Consider the following 22,046-nt stretch of genomic DNA (forward strand, 5'->3'; position numbering starts at 1 on the left):
ACCATAATAGACTGGATATCAAATAATGATGAGACAGAGTACAGGAAGGAGATTAAGAACCTTGGAACTAGGTGCCAAGCCAATAATCTCTCCCTCAATGTCAGCAAGACAAAGGAGATTGTGATTGACTTTCGGAAGCAAAACAGTACACACACCCCAGTATACATTGATGGCCCCGAGGTAGAGAAGGTCAAAAGCTTCAAGTTCTTCGGAATAAATATCACCAGCCTGGACCAGCCACAACAAAACTACAGCCAAGACAGCACACCAATGCCTCTACTTGCACTAAATGTTGTGCCCATTATCTGTGCACTGTGGATGTTTTGTTTTGTGTCTTACCTCTCATTTTTTTAACAATAAGCCACATTTCCCAATTCTCGCACTTGACCTCCACATCCATTCTGACAAGATGCCTCAGGATTTTGTGTTTCAATCAAGTTCCCTCTCACTCTGAGTCTGAAGAAGAGTCCCGACCCAAAACATTGTCTGTTCATTTCAACTGACCCGCTGAGTTCCTCCACAACTTTGTGTTTCACTTGTACAACTTCTGTCAAGGAGAAGCTATACTTCACCCTCGTTAGACCTCATTTGGACTACGCAGTTGCATCATGGGACCCATACACAAATAAAAACATTTCTTCCATCGAACGTGTCCAAAGACAAGCAGCTCGATTTGTTACTAATACCTATGAGAGAGAAGCGAGTGTTACCAAACTTCTGAATTCACTGTGGTGGAACCCTCTCCAAAACAGATGTAAAGCTCACCGTTTGACCTGTTTTTACAAAATGTTAAATGGCCAGTTCGACATAGTTTACAAAACCTATACCAAACCCAAACCAATTGGGAGCAGACGAGGGCATTCGATCCAATTTGAGATACCAGCTACCAAGACAGATGTGTACAGCAATTCATTCTTCCCCCGCACAATTAAAGCATGGAATAGTCTTCACTCTAACATAGTTACTCAACCAGATGCAACTAAATTTAAGGTAACTCTTTCTTCCCAAAAACCCTTTCTGGCTTAAGTCCTCCCTCCACCACCTCCAGTTTAAATTCCATTTGGAATATATTGGAGGATCAAGAAACCAAGAAACCAAGGTTCCAACATCTGCAGTTCCTTGTCTACTCTCTCACTCTTCTAAACTCCAGCAAATGCAAACTTAACTCAAGGTATCTTTCAATTAAACCGTTCTTGAACAATTTCCAATGGATCGACATCCTCTTTTAAATAAGGATATAAGGATACTAAATCTATGTGTAATACTTCAGTAGTATCATAATGCACAACACAAAAGCCTTCTCACTTTTATATTCAATTACTTTCTCAATTAATTATGTCTTTGGGAAATCTAAACATAGTACTAAATCAGTTCTTTTTTATCCACAACATATGCTACCTCTTCAAAAAACGGCAATAAATTGGTTAAACAATTTTCCATTCACCTAACCACAGCAATTCTGTCTGATTCTTTGATTATCTAAATATCGACCAATATAAATATTTTAAACTAGGTGGGTAATAAATAGTCCCAGAGAATGTTATGGGTATTTAATATTTTCTCTATTACAGATTTTCAGCAAACGAGCCTGTCGTGTCAGGCTAACTATCTCCCAGGTTGCTATTTTCCAACCCATCAGCTCTTAATTCCACCAATTTGTTCAGTAACATTTGTATTTGTTATCTCCCCCTACCCCCCCCCCCCCACTTCCAAGTTCTTCGAATACCTGAAATACATACATTTCTTGGAATTTAATTGTGTCCTCTTTACTAAAGACTGCACCATCTCCAATGCCTCCACATCTTTCTTGTAATGGGAAAATGAGAATTGCACACAATACAATCCTTCTCTTTGGTTAACACCAATGCTTAATATACTTTAGTACCTTAGCTTAATCCTCTGACTCCAAGCATACAGTAAATACCCTCCTTAATTCTTAAGTGGCCCAGCCTTCTCCATAGTTCCTTTCTTGGTTTTAATCTCTTTAATCCTACTTTCCAAGGACATTTAAATTCCATATTTTGACCCTCATAATTTCCTGCTTCTGTTTGTTCCTGCATTCTTCATATTCCCCAACGACGTGTCTGATTCGGTCTGCAAAAACCTGACATATGAGACCTTTTCTCCTTTTCATCAAGTTGACAACCAATTTGGCCATGCAAGGTTCCCTTACTTTACCATCCTTGTATCTCCTCCTTAAAGGCCTGTCCCACTAACACGACTTTTCAGTGACTATCTTCGGCCTTCAAGCTCGAGGGCACTCGCCTGAAAAACCTCGAGCTGGATCGACCGTCAAAGGCGGGGTCCAGGGAAAGCGGGGAGCGCTATCTGAAATTCACACCCACGATGAACAGGAAGGTAAAAGACGGCTGGCACAATGTACGGTAAGTCCTTTCGAGAGCGCGGGGGGGGGGGGGGTCAGAGAGAAGGGGAGAGAGGGGGATAGACGGGAGGGGGAGAAGGGGAGAGAAGGGGGAGAAGGATTGGAGACACTTTTAAGAAGCCAGGCAACTTATAATGAATCTTAGTGGGCATTTAACATTACTGATCGGTTTTCCTTGGTTCTGAAAACTCCAATGAGCCAATTAAAATGCCCGGTCAGCAAAGGAGATTGCCTACGGCTACCTCGACTGCCTAGCGACCCCACTACCACTGCACTACGAGTTCAAAAGTACCACGCCGACCAATATTTACTCACGGAAGATTTTTCAGCATGCTGAAGATTTTTCCTCAACCAAACTGAGGCCGCGAGTATGTGTGATCTTCCCACGAGCATGAAGGAGAATTCCAGTGACCTCCTAGGACCGCGTGCCGATCGTGCTGCGAGTTTGAGTCGAGCGCAAACTCTTCTAAACTCGCAAATTAGGTCGCCGCAATGGGACAGGCCCTTTACGGGAACATGCCAGTCTCTCAAAAGACATCCACACTTCAAATGTGGACTTAACATTAACAACCAATAATAGCCCAATTTACTCTCCCTAGCTTCTGCCTAATAATGTTGTAATTTGCTCACCCCCAATTTTGGACTTTCCCCCATGGTCCAAACGCCATGTGACTCTTGGTAAAATGTAATACTTTTGTGAAGCTGTAAATGTTGTAATTTTACAACATGTGAGCTGCTATTCAACATATCACAATGTGACCATCAATTGTTTCCTCAGTAACTAGTTCAAAAAACATTTGATGCTGGAAATATTCGCAACATCAAATAGTTATGTAGGGGGTTATATTCCATGCAAAGTAAAAGAATCTCTGAAATTGTTCAGAGATTTGATGGGTGAACTTTAATTACATGTGGAGGAGTTTAGTAGGCAGCTCATGTGGAAGTCAACCAAGTTCTTAAAAATAATGGTTATTTTTAAAAAACTTCCACATGAGCTGTCTACTAAACTCCTCCACATGAAGATCTTGTAATTAAAGTTCACCCATCAAATCTCTGAACAATTTCAGAGAGATTATTTTACTTTGCATGGAATATAAGCCCCTATATAACTATTTGATGTTGCAAATAGTTCCAGCATCAAATTTTTTTGAACAAGGGGTAATATGCTATTTGGATGAAGCAAATGACAAAATAAATCATAAATCACCAGAAAACACTGGAGATTGCCAACTCAATGCATCTTTTTGCTGGCCAATCTGTGCTTTAATGATGGCATGCATCATTAGTCTTTCATTATTTTTCAATCAAGATCCAAACCATTATGGTTAAACACATCTAATAATCATTATAATGATGAAGATACTTTAATCAAAACACACAGAAAGGCTGGGGGATGGGAGTGAAGTTATTCTGATCTTAAAGGCTGTAATGTCAATCGTGACTGCAGCAGGTGAAGAATTATCCCTCTAATTCCCACAGACTTCTGTTTTGCTTGGGTTCCTCTAAGTCATGCATACTTAAATTCTGTCTTGATGGCAAAAATAAATGATTGTCTAATCACTGGAATTTCACTATATGGACTCTGGTTGGACCAAGATTGTATTGTGGTCTGGAGCTAAATAGTCCTGACAAGAATGCTATATTTAAGAGGGAGTTAGATGTGGTCCTTGTGGCTAAAGGGATCACGGGGTATGGAGAGAAGGCAGGTACAGGATACTGAGTTGGATGATCAGCCATGGTCATATTGAATGGCGGTGCAGGCTCGAAGGGCCGACTGGCCTACTCCTGCACCTATTTTCTATGTTTCTATAAGATCCAAACTGAGCATCACTGAGCTAGTTGCTCATGAATTAATGCTGCTTGACTGCAAGGTAGACAACAGTTTGTATCATTTTGCTGATGCTTCAGAGAGGACTGATGGGAACAATGGTCAGCTAGATTTAGTTTATCCTCAGACAACTTTCCACTGAATTGCGTGAATAGAAATGATTTTGATTTACTTTAGGAACATGTTCTGTCGTGGGGTAGACTGACTTCCCTCCCCCCCTCCCCCAATCTTAGCACATCCCCTATTTTCACCCGTCACTTTAATTTCATGTTTCATATATTTTGTGTTTTATGACTGTTGGCAGATCAATTTCCCCCCTGTGATAAATAAAATTCTATCGTATCGTATTGTAAAGGCATAGTTTCTGAAGAAATGAGAAAGAAACTGGCTTCATCACGACAAATAAAATGCTGCACTGCCCCATTGTCTTGGCTCTATCCAGTGAACTTACCATTTCTTAATGTGATATATCAATCAAACTCACTGAAGATTGGTATTTGTAATGGATACTGCCTCAAGACAGGGCAGGGATGAATCATCATTTCAGCACTTCTGCCTGAAAATAACTTGCAAAATGGTCATGGAATCTGCCCTTCTTTAGGGTGAGGATGATCTTGAGTCCAAGGCATTTTGTTAAATCAGATCTGGCAGATCTACAAAAATTTGATCAGGGTCATTGGTTATTTGATCACTGCCCCTGCTATTTAACTTGCATTATATTGGCAGCATGTTTTCCAAAATGTCTGGAGCTGCTCCTGGGAAAAAGTAATTATTGAATTATTTGGATTCCTGGTTTAGTATTAATCGTAATAGGGAAGCTGATGTGTGAGAAGTCACAATTTATTACGGAATATAATTCTGCTATTGGCCTGGAGTATCTCATGCTTTGGCCATGATGAATCTATCATTTCAAACATGGGGCATTGCACACAGTTCTCTGGAACTGTTATGCCACAATGCCAAGAAACTATATTCTGCACTCAATGGTATCTTTCTTTTTCTCAACCTGCTGCACTTGTCTGTTTAGATGCTGTCTTGATTGTATTCATGTATGGTATTATCTGATTTGATTGGATAGCATGCAAACAAAAAGCATGTCACTGTACCTCAGTAATAAACCTAAACCATTAGCATGGTGGTTGCATCATGTAACATGGGGGATGCCTTAATACATAGGTACACACAAAAACCATTTCCATAATCACATCTCTCAAGGTGACAAAAATATCGGCAAGCTACCTCCTCCAAATGATATAGAACCCAATAAATCCACTATTGTGTTAACAGATTAACTTGCCAATCTGGACAAAACTGATTGTGTTGATAAAGTAGAGGTATCCTTATTTTACACCACACAAAACTGCCCTGAAAACTGATAAAATCACACCTCCAAGCAGAACTATCTGTCAAAGTTGAAATATAGCATTTTTTAAAAATCACTTTCAGTATCTGGGCATCTGTGGCAAGACAAACAGTAGATTCTGATCCCGAATTACCCTTGTACAAGCGGTGATGAGTTATCTTCTTGATCCCGCGAAGTCCTTCTCATGAAGGTACTTGCACAGAGCATGAGTTTCCTGAGTTAGACTCAGAGATAATGAGAGATCATCAAGATATTTGCTGGTCAGGATGATGTACGACTTATTGGTGTAACACCAATTGTACAGAGGGCATTTAAGAGTCAACACATAGGGTGGATCTAATATCTTGTGCAGACCGGAAGAACATTTAAAGAAACAGATTTATTTTCAATGACAACCTGATTATGTTTATTGTCATCATTATCAAGACCATTTAATGTTTTTGTTCACCAAGTTATCGGCTAAATTTAAACTCCACAGCCACCTCATGGTAGAATTTGAACTCAGCCTTCTAGGTTGCAGGTCCACATTTGTAAATATTTATATAAACAACACAATCAATTTTCTTTTAAATCATCAAATGTTTGAAAAAAAAGAAAGTCAAATTAGAAATTTGAAAAGGTGTGCATGGGATTCTTGGCCTCAGGGAGTCGGAAGGGGGTGGGGGATCTACGATCTCAATACTGTATGTGGAAGAGAGCAAAGAAACCAGGAGCTCTGTGAATGGAAATGGAACATAGGAGTCAGGATAGTGGATGGCAGTTCAGCAAACATCACCTGCTGAGCAAAATACTGAACCATCATTGTTTCTGAAAGGTTGGATCGCAGATTATCATAATTATACTTTATTACCTGAAACTTCACTGGCTCCCTGACAACCGTTCCTTTCCATCAGAATGAAGGTTGTTGCAAAACCTCTATCAGGTCTTACCTGATTGCTGGAAAATTGCAGGTTTGTGCTCTAATGTTGGACTCCATTAGGAGTCTAGCATCAGAGCAAAATGGGCTTGATATTGGCAATCAGTGAAGTATGGAACTTCCACAGTACCACGAATTATAGTAGTAAATGTATTTTTCCCAATATTCCTGGACTCCAAGAAAGGGAGTTTGTAGAGTGTCTCCGAGATGGATTCTGAGAGCAGCTTGTACTGGAACAAATGAGGTAGAAGGCAATTCTGGATTTAGTGTTGTGTAATGAACGGGATTTGATAAGGGAACTCGAGGTAAAGGAGCCATAAGGAGGTAGTGACCATAACATAAGATTTAATCTGCAATTTGAGAAGGACAAGGTAAAATCGGAGGTGTCAGTATTGCAGTTGAACAAAGGAGACTACGTTGGCATGAGGGAGGACTAGAGCACATGGTAGGGTACTGACACAGATAGAAAATTGGTTGGCAGACAGGAAACAAAGAGTAGGGATTAACGGGTCCCTTTCAGAATGGCAGGCAGTGACTAGTGGGGTACCGCAAGGCTCGGTGCTAGGACCGTGGCTATGTACAATATACATTAATGGTTTAGATGAAGGAATTAAAAGTAATATTAGCAAATTTGCATATTGCAGAATACAAGATGACACAAAGGTGGGTGGCAGTGTGAACTGTGAAGAGGATGCTATGAGGATGCAGAGTGACTTGGACAGGTTGGGTGAATGGGCAGATGCATGGCAGATGCAGTATAATGTGCATAAATGTGAGGTTATCCACTTTGGAGCCAAGAAGGGGAAGGCAGATTATTATCTAAATGGTGTCAAGTTGGGAAAAGGGGAAATACAACGAGACCTGGGTGTCCTAGTACATCTGTCACTGAAAGTAAGCATACAGTTACAACTGGCAGTGAAGAAAGCTAATGGCATGTTGGCCTTCATAAAGAGAGGTTGAGTATAGGATCAAAGAGGTCCTTCTGCAGTTGAACAGGGGACTGGTGAGGCCACACCTGGAGTATTGTGTGCAGTTTTGGTCTCCTAATTTGACGGACATTCTTGCTATTGAAGGAGTGCAGCGTAGGTTCACGAGGTTAATTCCCGTGTGAGTGGACGTGGCGCCGACAGACGAGAAGCCGAAGCAAAGAAGTGGAAGCCAAATAACCGAATGGAAACGAAGCCGAAATGCCAAATAACCGGAAGGGTGGGACGCTTAAATGCAAACTAACCGAAAGGGCAGGATGCCTAAAAGCCAACTAACTGAAAGGCTGCATCACCTAAAAGCAAACTCACAGAATGGCCGCTCTGCTGAATTGCCACCTACCCGATAGGCGGCGTCGCCTACAAGCCAATGGACCGAATGCCGTTCAACAGAAAAATCAAAAAAGAGACATGACGTTGCCGGGGGGGGGAGGGACTTGTCATCGATTGGTCCAGATCCCCGCGTCCATCACATCACTGTGGAGGGATGAACCGTGTCCCACACCTCCGCTTCACCCAACCCACAGCCTGCGGAGGGTGGCTGTGGGAGAGTGGGGGCTGTCCCGAAGGATGCTCACCTTCAGCCGCTGACAACTTGGTGCTTGGGTTCAGATTGCCCAGTCACCTATGGCTTATGTAGGAAAATGACTCCCACGCTCCTGTTTCCCGTTTTCTCTCTATCCCCCTCCCCTCTCTCTCCCCCTCTCTCTGCCTCCTCTCTCTGCCTCCTCTCTCTCCCCCTTCTCTCTTTCTCCCCGCTCTTCTCTCTCCCCCCTCTCTCTACCTTCTCTTTCCTCCTCCTCTCTCTCCCTCCTCTCTCCCTTCTCTCTCTCTCCCCTCCTCTCTTTCTCTCCCCTCTTCACTCTCCCCCTCTCTCTCTCCCCCTCTCCTCTCTCCCCCTCCCTTGTCTCTCCCTTCTCTCTCTCCCCTTCTCTCTCTCCTCCATCTCCACCGGCGGGAGGGTGGGGGTCATTTTCCCACACAAGCCATAGGGACAGAGATGCTACACGGAGATTTTGATAGGAAGGAAACGTTACAGCAGCTGAGTAAAAGATTGGTCAAATGGTAGGTTCAATAAAGATTGGGCAAGGGGGATTGGGGGTGGGGGATAAGTATCTATAGCGTGGGACTTGCCTAATGGATTATCTGAGATGGATTATCATTCCACACCAAATTTCTTAGACTTTTTATGCAATTAACACAACATTATGCTGGATATGGATCAACGGACTATGTATGGTACATGATTGTAAATTAGTAAAACAAATGTTCTTCTTTAAGTACTGTTGTTTCTGGGATGGGGCGACTGATTACTAATAACCAACATTCTATATTTTGTCATAATGTGGCTGAAACAATGGAATATTTTGTGATATTTATTGAGATAGAAAGATACAACTGAGTTTGGGCAAAATATTGCCTTGCAACATTCTGTATGTCTGATAGATATTGTGAAATGGAACTCAGAAATTATGGGAGGTTACATAAAACTACAATTCAAAGGTAATGAATATACTGAGTATTCTTATTTCCATCATAAACATACAATAGTGATATAGGACACCAGGTCCTACTACGGTAAACTCACGAGCTACTACGGTATAACTAGGAGTTAAAAAGTATCAAATGTTTCCATCCCGAGTATATTTTATTCGTGGACATTTTTCAACGTTGAGAAATCTTCACGAGTTACCACAGTGGGACAGGGCTTTAACTAGTAAGTTAAACAAATAAAGTTAAAGGGAAAAACTTGTAATGAGAGGTAGGATATACATGCATTTGGATGGACGAGGGCTGATTAGGGACAGTCAGCATGGTTTTGTACGTGTGAAGTCTTGTCTCCCGAATCTGATTGTATTTTTTGAAGATGCTATAGCGAGACACCCGTTTGAGAACAAAGCGATCTTTATTGGCAGATACAGAGTCAGACACTCGTGCGCTGAGAGTGAGCACTAACTCAGCCCCTGCAGTTGCAGTTGGGCACACCCGTGACTAATGACGTAATCTTCCCACCAAGCACAGTCACGTGCCCGATCCAGTTCTACAAACAAGGGTTTGATCTATCACTGGCCTAACCACCAGATGGTGCCACAATGCAACCAAAAAGGTTGATGAGGGCAGAGCTGTAGATGTTGTATATATGGACTTCAGCAAGTCATTTGACAAGGTTACACATGGCCTGTGACGAGTGGTTGTGCCTCAGGGTTCGATGCTGGGCCCATTACTGTTTGTCATCTATATCCATGATTTGGATGAGAATGTACGGCAAAATTAGCAAGTGTGCAGATGATACAAAAGTCAGTGGTATTGTAGAAAGTGAAGATAGTTGTCAAAATTTGCAGCAGGTTCTTGATCAGTTGGCCAGGTGGGCTGAGGAATGGTTGATGGAATTTAATGATTGATGAAATGTGAGGTGTTACATTTTGGAAAGTCTGACATGGGCAGGACCTACACAGTGAATGGCAGAGCTCTGGGACGTGTTGTGAAGCAGGGGGATCGAGGAGTACAGGTACATTGATCCTTGAAGATGGCATCACTGGTAGATGTGATGGTCAAAAAGGCTTTTGGTACATTGGCCGGTTGGAATGCTATTTATTGTCATTCAAACCTAGGTTTGAAATAAATTACATTTACTACAGTTTTTTTTACATTACAAAAAAAACCAAGACCCACACTTAACACAGTTTACATAAACATCCATCACAGTGAGTCTCCAACACCTCCTCACTGTGATGGAAGGCAAAGTCTTATCTCTTCCCTTTATTCTTCACCCGCGGTCCAACTGCAGCATCGAGGTGAACTGGGGCTCCGATGTTAAACCCCCCGCTTGGTAGGATGGTAAGTCCCGTGGCCATTTAGCCACGCCGGGTGATGTTAGGCCCCAGCTCCGTGTCCTTTAAACCCCGCGGATCAAGCAGACCAACCAGCGGTCCAGCAGTCCAACTGCAGCGTCTGGGCGAACTGGGGCTCCGATGTTAGAGCGCCCGGTGACGATGGTAAGTCCCCGTGGCCACTACCCCGCACCGGGCGATGTTAGGCCACGCTCCGTGTCCTTTCAACCCCGCGATTCCAGCAGGAGAAGTTGCCGTTACGGGAGCTCCGAAAAGGGGTCTCCCCCCAGGGACCTGGAGCGCCCGATGTTCCTGTCCACCGGGCCTGCAGCCGGAGCTTCCGAAGCTCCAAAGTCGGGTCGCAGCCGCGCGCCACCACAGCTCTCCCCACTCTGAAGACACCAGCTCCGCGATGTCAGGTCCGCAGGCTCCTTGACTGGAGCCCTCAGGTTGGTCCCGGCTGGAGGCCGCCGCCGGCTCCTCGATGTTAAGCCCAACGACACCGGAGACCCGACAGGGAAAAAGTCGGGTCCCCGTACAGGGAAGAGATTAAACGGTTTCCCCCACATCCCCCCCTCCACCCCCCACATATTACACAGCTAAAAAATAATAAAAACTAAGCTCAAAACATACATTTAACAAGACAAAATTTAAAAAAAAGACGGACGACTGTAGTTGAGCCGCTGCCGTTAGTTCTGGGCACCATGTTATAGGAAAGATATTGTCAAGTTGGAAAGGGTGCAGAAAGATTTTCAAGGATGTCGCCAGGACAAGGTTCCAAGCTATAGGCAGAGGTTGGGAAGTTTGGGACTCTATTCCCTGGAGCGCAAGAGGATGAGGGGTGATCTTATAGAGGTGTATAAAATCATGAGAGGAATAGATCTGGTAGATGCACAGAGTGACTGTGCCTTAAGGTGGAGGGGGAAAGATTCTATAGGAATCTGAGGGGTACCTTTATCATGCAAAGGGTAGTGGGTGTTTGGAACAAGCTGCCAGGAGGTAGTTGAGGCAGGGACTAAGACAATGTTTCAGAAGCAATTCGACAAGTACATGGATAGGACAGGTTTCGAGGGATATGGGCCAAATGCAGGCAAGTTGGACTAATGTAGATGGGACATGTTGATCGGTGTGGGCAAATCGTCAATATAGATAAGAAATATTATTAGAACCAACACCGATTACAGAGGAACAGCACTGGTCAGAGTCGTCCAGTGTGAAATACAACCTTCCACCATCACCATCTGCTCCCTACCATAAAGCCAATTCTATATCCAGTTTGCCTTTAAAGATTGCAGAGAGCATTATTGCAGAATATTGAAAAATATGCAAATGACTAGATAGTCTTTCTTTGGAGAGAATAAAGAAAAGTTGTCAAATCTTGCAAGGAAGCTTAATGGCCAGTAGCTGAACGTAAAACCCTACTCGATGTTCTTTTTCTAAAATAAATTCAGTGCACATAACAGGTGGATGATCTGAAATCAGTAGATTTATGCCACACCATGGGACAAAATTCAGCACTGTATCAAAATGTCAGTCCATGAGCTCAAGTTTATAGTGAGGCTGATATTTACTCATTTATTTAAAGATGAAAATACTGCCAAGATTACACGTACAGGGTGCAGATTAGACCTGCATTGAATTCTGTTATTATGGCTTACAGCATCCTGCCTCTCTAAACAAAGTTCTGCCTTCCGGATCTAAACGGTAGAGCTGCTGCCCCACATCGCCAGAGACTCTAGTTCGATCTTGGCCAAGGGAGCTGTCTGTGTAGAGTTTGCACGTTCTCCCTGTGATCATGTGGGTTTTCTCCAGGTGCTATGGTTTCTTCCCCCGTTCCAAAGTTGTGCAGGTTTGTCAGCTAATTGGCTTCTGTAATTTGCTCCTTGTGTGTAGGTTGCGAAAGTGAGAACTAATGTACAGGTGATCGATGGTTGGCTTGGACCCGGTGGGGCGAAGGGCCTGTTTCCACACTGTACCTCTAAAGTAAACATATTAATGCTAAATATTTTAATATGTTTAATATACTTGGATTCATTGCTGTTTATAATTTACCCCATCCACAGATTTCAACCAAAATAGTGAATAATCTTGTTCAAAATATGTGGAAGTGCATAAACACATGCTCTCAAAGTAACAGAATAAATTAAAACTAAGGTGAAATATCTGAAAATCCGACTAAATAATTTCTCCTAATATATCTTTAAAACATTCAAAAGCTGCATAAGCAATATCATCTGGTCTCAGCTCTCGTTCAATGATTCTGATAAGCTGCTGCAAATTGCTCAGAGCCAGGTTTAGAAATTGATCCATAATGTTCCAAATTATCTTCTATTCCTTTTGAATGTACGAATACACTTGCTGTGCAACCTGCTGCTGCAGTTAATGTATTTATTTCACTTTCTCCAAGTTTCCTTTTCATGGCATCATTAAGGTATCTAATTTTATTTTTTAGCTTCACTCTCCCACATCTTCCCTCGAGCCTCACTTATTGCTCTAGTTTGCACTTCCAAAGACTAGCATGCTGGCTTATTACATTTGCCATTCTCCTTGATTACCATATCAAATCTAACCATGCAGTGATTGCCAGAACCCAGGTTCACCTACTTCTGATTACTGATTCTTGTTGCCAGACTGTTGAATGGCAAATTTGCTGTGCGTAATATGCATTGAGTTACTTATTGCCTCCGTAAAATTGCTCTATCTTCCATCCTTTATTTTCAGTTGCGTAATCTATCTGCTTGGGCCTTAAAATATTTAATTTCCCTATGATTTTTTCATGAAAATTCCCCGCGGCCTTTATTTGTCTGGACAGCTCAATATTTATCAATTTATCTGGAGACACCAGTCAATATGAATTACCAGTTTTTATTCTATTGCACTTTCCATTAATTAATTTACAAATTACTTCTGCCATCCTGTTGTTATTGTGTAGTTATTCTGTCATTACTCAACAGTAATGATGCTATTCTACCAGCAGAATAAGTCTACGGTAGCAGAACTCACTGAAAGTCCCATCTTTGGAAAATTCTGCTTACTTCTCCATTCTGCGGGATGCTAATAATTTTGATATATTTTGCTCCCTGTACATCCTATAAATGTCAGCACTATATTTAAAACACTTCATCCACAGTGGAAAAAGTTAGTACATTTATCAATACATACTGCGTTGAACCTTTTCAAAAAACATTATGTCATTATTTCACTCTCAATGGCTTACCCCCCCCCCCCCCCCCCATGGCAGTCAGTCAGAAGAGTTACGATCCAAAACATCACCTATCCATGTTCTCCAAAGATGCTGCCTGATCCACTAAATTACTCCAGTACTTTGTCTCCTTTTGTAAACCAGCATCTGCAGTTCCTTGTATCTCCATTTTACTGCTCCACTGCAGAATCTCCTCAAAGCATGCCCACTTTGAAGATGTTCTCCTCCTCTCTCTGACAGAGGTTCTCTAAGACCCTTTCTCACTGCTCCCCCTCTGTGATTCGAGCTGCACACCTGCTACCCACCTATATGCTAGACTGTATGACTTTACGACTATGAGAAGTAGGATGCTATATAGGCTGTAAATACTGGCAAAGCTAGAAATGGCCAGGTAATCAGGCTTTATCTGTAAGGGGTGAAACAATGTTGCTGTTCCAGTCAGAGAAATGTCATCAGATGTGGGCAGAGATAGGAAACAAACCCATTCTAAATTGAAGAGAAGGGTAATGGGGCGGAGAGAACAAAAGGATTTTCAATGAGACTGTGACCCTAACAGTGCTGTTGCTGGCTGAAAGAATATGGTGACGGCTTAATGACCACAAATGATCTGTCTGCAGAAAATATAAGATGATTTAGGGCAGAGGGGAGAAGGTGAAATAAATAGCAAAGCTGGAACTGTAAGATATAAAACAGTGCAGTTGCAAGAAAATAAAAATAAAGAAGGTTGCTGTAAATAATTGTCCAGTTTAGTATTTCCAGCATATACCAGTTAGTGTAGAAAGGAATGCAGATGCCGGCATATACCGATTATATACCAGTATACTAATTAGTACCCATATTTCTCTTTCCCACTTCTGATAAAATCTTCAGGACCTGAAATGTTAACTGTTTGAAGGTGAAAGTGGAACGTTTTAATAATAACCTGAGTGGCAACTTTCTCCACACAGTGGGTGCTTGAAAAATGGAAGGAGCTGCCAGAGAAAGTAGTTGAGCCAGGTAATAAAACAACAGTTAAAAGACATTTGTACAGACGTCAATAGGGATGGTGTAGAGAGATCAGGGCCAAATATGAACAAATGAGACAAGCTTAGATGGGGCATCTTGTTCAGCATAGGCGAGTTGGGCTGAAGGGCTTATTTTCCTGCTGAATTACTCCATGGCTCGATCACTCTATGATCACCTGTGAGGTTCTACTGATCACAACTTTGATGGATGCCCTTATGCTGCTCATAACACATGCTTTTGTGATACCCTAATCTCCTGCATCAAGGTTTTCACATGACATTGAACGACTAGAAGCTCTCTCCCTCTGCAGCTTCTCTCTCCTCCACAGCAGTCACTTTGTTTGTTTTCCCCATCTGACTGCTGTAAGGAGTGTGCCTTGAAAGGCCGACTCTTTCGTCTGCCATCGGAGCCGTGCAAAATGCTTCCATCTGCACGAAATTGCGCGCGTTTCCTTTGGGAATCGCACAGTCCCTGTTGTAGCATGCAAGTGGGTGTAAACCACCCCTCCCACTGTTCTAAATGTCGTTTTGGTCAGTTTCTGGATATTATGCTGGAGACCAATTTGGGGATTAGCACTAAATGCAACAGTGGTTTAGTGCGCCAAAAATAGATGAGTGCAATTTCCAGGCTAATGTTCCTCTTTTCATAGCCCATTCCACGTCTGTTCTTTTACTGTTTTCTGGGCTTCAATTGTAATTGGTATCCCAAAGACTTTTTTCAGGCAGTAACTTGCCTCTTTTTATTTCCCCATAAACATTTCCAATGTGTTCTCATGCTCTGCAAAAAAAAAAGACTTCCACAAAAAGATAATTTATCGATGAAGGAATCTGACACACACACGGCATTATAAAAGTAAAATGCCATTACAAGTAAAATGTGCATTTAAAAATTTGCATTCCTCTAATAGCTTCTTTACACTTGGCACTTCCACTTTCTTCACACTTGAGATGCTTGGCTAAACTGACTGTACAATTGCACTGTTTTACTACAGTAAGACTTTGCATCTGTTAAACACGCATTAAGGGCATGTTTGAATGTTAAATGTACAAAGGCGATGCTATGAGCAATAGAACTATCTGAAACTAAAAGATCAGGTCTGGGAGAACTAAAATCTTGCCTCAGCAGCATTACTGTAAAAATAAAGGCGCTGAAAACAGACCAGCATACCAATAACCAGTGGAAAGAACTGTATCAAAAAAAGTTAATAAACACATGAAAATTAAGTGATTGTTTACTTTTTAACATGAGTGAGAATGTTTTTAGCCACAGATGTACTGAACAATGTTGGTCATTGCTTTGAATCGAAATGTTTGCCTTTGAGATTCAATAGTACCTGTACTTGTCATATTGCCAATCCATCTTCATGCTGGAGGTTTATCATCATTGAATGGAAACGCAAATTAATCAGCCACATAAATAAAAGCAACACACTAAGTGCTGGAATAACTCAGCAGCTCAGAAAACATTTATGGAGGGAATGGATGGATGACACTTCAGCTCAGGATCCTTCTTCAATTGTCTTAAAAAAGGGCCCGACCCAAAATGGCGCTCTCCATTCCCTTCACTGATGATGATGATGCTGCTGAGTAACTACAGCACTTTGTGTTTGCTGAAGATTTCAGCAGCACGGTGGCGCAGTGGTAGAATTGTTGCCTTACAGCACTTGCAGAGCCAGGAGTCCAAACTTCGATCCCGACTACGGGTGCTGTAACAGAGTTTGAACGTTCTCCCCATGGCTGCGCAGGTTTTCTCCCAAGATTTTTGGTTTCCTTTCACATTCCAAAGATGTACAGGTTTGTAGGTTAATTGGCTTGGGTTTGTATATTTGGTATAAGTGTAAATTGTTCCTAGCGCGTGTAGGGTAGTATTAATGTCCAGGAATCACTGGTCGTTGCGGACTCAGTGGGCCTAAGGGCCTATTTCCGTGGTGTATCTCTTCTCTAAACTAAACTAATAATCTGCAGTTCTATGTGTCTCCAATCACATCAATACCGTGGTTACAAGAGGAGCTGATCCCTCCAAGCCTTTCCACGATCAACAAGGCATGAGTCATGCTGGACCACTGTCCGTCATTACTTGTTGATGAGTCTAACCACAATCATTACCAGGAAACTCAATATCATCAATATCACCAAATCAACCAGCAGCAAACAGTGACTACAATGCAGCGTTTACAAAATGTCATTACTCATCTGTGCTACTCCCACAGTCCTTTCCAAACATGCTTCCCCTACTATAAAGAGGACAAGGACAGCAAGTGCATAGAAACATCACCATCTGCATGTTTCCCCCCCGTCCCTCGGAAATCTCACACCATCCTACCTTGGAAATATATTGGCAGTATTTAGACTTCAGAGATATAGACCCTTCAGCCCACCAAGTCCGTGCCGACCAGCAATCGCCCCATACACGAGCACTATCCTACACACTAGGAACAATTTTACCAAAGCCGATAAACCTACAAAATTAGATATTAGATAGATTAGATAGCCTTTTATTGTCATTCAGACCGAAGTCTGAACGAAATTGAAGCAGTCATACATACAATACAATAAAAAACAACAATAAACACATATTAACATCCACCACAGTGAGTCCACCCAACATCTCCTCACTGTGATGGAGGCAAAAGTCTTAGGTCTGCAGTCTCTTCCCTCCTCTTCTCCTTCTGCGCTGAGGCGATACCCCCCGGGCGATGTTAAAACCTGTCCCGCGGCTCAAACACCGCGGCCCGGGGTGGTCGAAGCTGCCGCTCACCAGTCCTGCTGACGCAGCCGCTGGCCCGCGGCCGAAACCCGGACTCAGGCCACCGCCGCCAGAACACCGTGCAAGCCACCGGAGCATCATTCCAGCCCCGAGCCGGATCGCCCTCACGTGAGTGCCGTTACCGTCTCAGCCTCGGGCTGAGCCGCCCCGACTGGGCCCCGCTCCTCCCTCGGGCTGGGCCGCCCCGACCGGGCACCGCTCCTCCCTCGGGCTGGGCCGCCCCGACCGGGCACCGCTCCTCCCTCGGGCTGGGCCGCCCCGACTGGGCACCGCTCCTCCCTCGGGCTGGGCCGCCCCGACTGGGCGCCGCTTCTCCCTCGGGCTGGGAACGCCGTACCTCCCCGAGCTCGGCCACTCCGACGGGAGCACCGTTCCTTCCTCGGGCCGGCCGTCCTCACGGTAGCGTCACAGCCCCTCACGGAAGCCCTGTTCCAGCCCCGAGCCGGGCCGTCCTCACGGGAGCGAGCTCAGTGCGAGTCCTGGCGGGCTCTGCCTCCTGAGCCTCGAGGTCGCCAGCTCCGCCATTAGGCCTCAGCGCAGACGGAGGCAGATAAGGGGAATACGACATAAAAGTCGCATTCCCCCGCAGGGAGAGACAGCAAGCCCCGTTTCAACCCCCCCCCCCCAAACAGAAACTAAAAACTAGACTAACCAAAACGAAAATAAACAACCCAAAAAACACAAAACAAACAGGACTGCCGGAGAGCCGCTGCAGCCAGAGCCGCGCCGCCACTAGTAGCAAAAACTCTATGTCTTTGGAGTGTGGGAGGAAACCAGAGCACCCAGAAAAAATCCATGCTGTCACAGGCAGAACGTACATTTCGCACCAATAGTCAGGATCGGACCAGGTCTCTGGCACTGTGAGGCAACAACTCTACCGCTGCACCACCATGCCACCCCTTCGTCATGCCTGTCCAAATCTTGAAACCCTGTGCCCAATAAATAGCACTGTGTAAATACTTTCACGTAGCACTGCAGGAGTTGATTGATTGATTTAATTGATGGATAGATGCAGCAGGAAACGGGTCTTCGGCCCATTAACCTCCATGACAAATAACAAAATAGATAGATAGATAGAATCTTTATTTGCCACACGACCAGGGTTGGTGGTATTTGGGTTCGGTACATGATGGTACACTGCTTTAGTCACATTAACACCAATAACAACACAGATCACAGTAATAAAGTGCATCCATACCACATCACAAATCACAAATCTCACCAACAATACATAGTGCAAAAGAACAAACAAAGACCATAGACAAGACACTGTATACATCAAAAGACCTAGTATTGTCTGTTATTGGAGGGAATTGAGTGTTCTTATTGCTGAGGGGAAGAAACTGTTTTTAAAGCGGGTGGATTTTGTAGCAAGTGACCCGAGGCGCCTCCCTGAAGGGAGAAACTGGAAAAGGTGGTTTGCTGGATGGGAGGGGTCCGAGATGATCTTTATTGCCCGTTTTGAGGTACGTTGGAGGTAAATGAAATGGATCACCCATTCACACAAGTTCTATGTTATCCCACTTTCGCTTCACCCCCTACACACTCGGAGCAATTCAGAGGCCGACTAACATGCAAACCCGCACAACTTTAGAGTGTGGGAGCACCCCGAGGAAACGTATGCATTCACAAGGAGAACATGGAAACTCTACACAAACAGCATGCATGGTCAGGATCGAATCCGTGTCTCTGATGCTGTGAGGCAGCAGCTCTACCAGCTGTGCCACCCCGTGTTCAAGATGCATTATCACCTTCAGAAGATTAATTATGGGCATTAATAACTTGAGGCAATGCCAATGACGCTCAAATCTTGACAAAATGAATAAAAGAAAGAGTAGCAACCTGCTGGGAACAACATTGATGTGTATTGTATACAGTAGCGATAATGGATGACTCCCCCGAAACACTTTAAGGGTATTGGAGGAGGTGGAATTTTCAAAGTATTTTTATGGAGAATCTTCTTGATCAGCATGTTTCTGGTATGGAGGTCATAGTCATAGAGTCTTACAGTGTGGAAACGGGCCCTTCAGCCCAACTTGCCCACACTGGCCAACATGTCCCATCTACACTAGTCCCACCGACCTGCCGTTTGGCCCATATCACTCCAAACCTATTCTATCCACGTACCTGTCTAAATGTTTCTTAAACATTGCGATAGTACCTGCCTCAACTACCTCCTCTTGCAGCTCGTTCCATGCACCGACCAACCTTTGCGTGAAAAAGTTACCCCTCAGCTTCACATAAATCTTTTCCCCTTCACCTTAAACCTATGTCCTCTGGTTCTCAATTCACCTATTCCGTGCAAGAAACTCTGTGCATCTACCCGATCTATTCCTCCCATGGTTTTATACACCTCTATAGGATCACCTCACATCCTCCTATGCTCCAAAGAATAGAGTCCCAGCCGACTCAACCTCCCCCTACAGCTCAGACCCTCTAGTCCTGGCAACATCCTCGTAAACCTTCGCTGTACCCATTCCAGCTTGACGACATAATTCCCATAACACGGTGCCCAGAACTGAACACAATATTATAAATGTGGCCTCACTGACGACTTATACAACTGCAACATGACCTCCCAACTTCAATACTCAATGTTCTCTGATGAAGGTCAATATACCCAAAGCCTTTTTAACCACCCTATCTACCTGTGACGGCACTTACAAAAAATTATGTGCGTGTACTCTTAGATCCCTCTACTCTACAACACTCGCCAGAGCCCTACTGTGACGGTTCTGCCCATATTAGTGCTCCCAAAATGCACCACCTCACATTTCTCAGTATTAAATTCCATCAATCATTCCTCAGCCCACTGCCTAACCAATCAAGATCCTGCTGCAATTTTTGACAACCATCTTCACTATCTACAATTCCACCCACTTTTGTGTCACCTGCAAACTTGTTAACCCATCCAAATCATTGAACCCTGAAATAGATTTTTTCAATTATCTTTATTCAAGATCAATGTATTGATGGATTCACAGCTTGGGAATAGGCCTTTTGGCTCAATGGGTCCATGCCAGCCATCGATCACCTATACATTAGTTCTGTGTTAACCCCACTTTCACATCAACCCTACACAATGGGAACAATTTTCAGAGGTCAATTGATCTACAAACCTGCAGGTCTGGATGGGAGAGAAAACTGGAGACTACCCACGTGGTCCGAGGGAGAACCTATGATGAGTGTTTGTCAGCACTGGACCTGTACTCGCTAAGTTTAGAGGAATTGGGGCGGGGAGGGGGGGGACCTCATTAAAGCATACAGACATACAGCTTGGACAGAGTGGATGTGGAAAGAATGCTTCCACGAGTGGGAGATTCTCGGGCTAGAGGTCATAGACTCAGAATTAAAGGACATCCTTTTAGGAAGGAGATGAGGAGAAGTTTCCTTAGTCAGAGGTTGGTGAATCTGTACGGTCAACGGTGGATGCGATCTTGCTGGCCCTCCACTCCATGAGTCAGCTCTTTGTGAATGCCTCTTGAAAATCTATACATATTTGACCTCCTCGTCATCTATAAAAAATCTATCAGCAATTTAACCACAATACACAATTGACAAATCCATGCTGGCTTTCTCTAATCGATCCTCATGTGGCCAGGTGCCTGCTAATTCTGTCTGTGGTTCTTGTTTCGAACACATGTTAATCACGCCCCCCCCTCTGGTGTTTGGGATTATTCTTAAACTGTTGATTGAGCAAGGTATTAGCAATTATCCATTGCACAGGCAACACCCACAGTATGTTCAGAATATCATGCCAATACAATTTCCACACTTTCAGCAATCCCATCTATAAAGGCTATTGATCTACTATCAACGTAAACCTTTCTAGCAACCTGCTTTATTGATTTTTTTTCCCATTCAGTATCTCGACTGTATCTTCCGTTGCCGAGACTCTTGCAAAATCTTATCTCTTGCTACAGACCTAAGAAAATATTGTTTTGGTGCTTTGACCATGCTTTCTATCGCTGTGTGTAGATGTTTGTTTTTTTTTGTTGCTTCCACCTGTCCTCTTAATATCTGTTTGCACGTCCATAGAAGAAGCTTTGAATTTATTTTCGCATCTGTTGGTAGTCTCTCATAAAACTCCTACTGTCATCTCCTAATGCGCATATTTGTGTTAACAATCTTAGGTCAATTATACATTATATTCTGCTTTGTGCAATGCTCTAACTCTCTGGTCAAGTGGAAAGCTATGGCTTAATTTTCTCCTTGTGGGTGGAGAGACAATACCTAAACTACCTCCTCCTTAAAAGCAAATAATTGTTCAGAAACAGTTTTGTTTGCTGATCATTGATCCCATTTTACCTCTGTCAGAATATTAGTCACCCTGATTACAATCGCGCTTTCTCATTGAAGGTCATTGCTGTTCTACCTTATGATACTATTATTGGTGCTCCCTAAATATTTCCCACTGTGACTTATTGTAGAATCATAGAATTGTACAGCCCAGAAATGGGTTATTTTGATCCATCTTGTCCATGCTGACTGTGAAGCCTACCTCTGCTCATCCCATCAGCCTGCATTGGGTCCATATCCCTCTTCATATTTCCTATCTAAGTACCTTGCCAAATTTCTTTGAAACATTGTAGTTGTATCTGCCTCTGCCACCTCTGACAGCTTTGTCTGTAACATTTTAGACAATAGACAATAGACAATAGGTGCAGGAGAAGGCCATTTGGCCCTTCGAGCCAGCACCACCAGTTAATGTGATCATGGCTGATCATCCCCAATCAGTACCCCGTTCCTGCCTTCTCCCCATATCCCCT

At 43.4% G+C, this 22,046-nt stretch overlaps 1 protein-coding gene across 1 annotated transcript in view; it reads right to left on the reverse strand.

The window, feature by feature from the left end:
* The window catches only part of cntnap2 (contactin associated protein 2), a 1,677,584-nt gene that overhangs the window by 1,053,678 nt on the left and 601,860 nt on the right, over window positions 1–22,046 (reverse strand). The gene's annotated exons all lie outside the window — the stretch shown is intronic.

This window comes from Amblyraja radiata, chromosome 2, assembly GCF_010909765.2.
Source record: "Amblyraja radiata isolate CabotCenter1 chromosome 2, sAmbRad1.1.pri, whole genome shotgun sequence".
Classification (NCBI taxonomy): Eukaryota; Metazoa; Chordata; class Chondrichthyes; order Rajiformes; family Rajidae; genus Amblyraja; species Amblyraja radiata.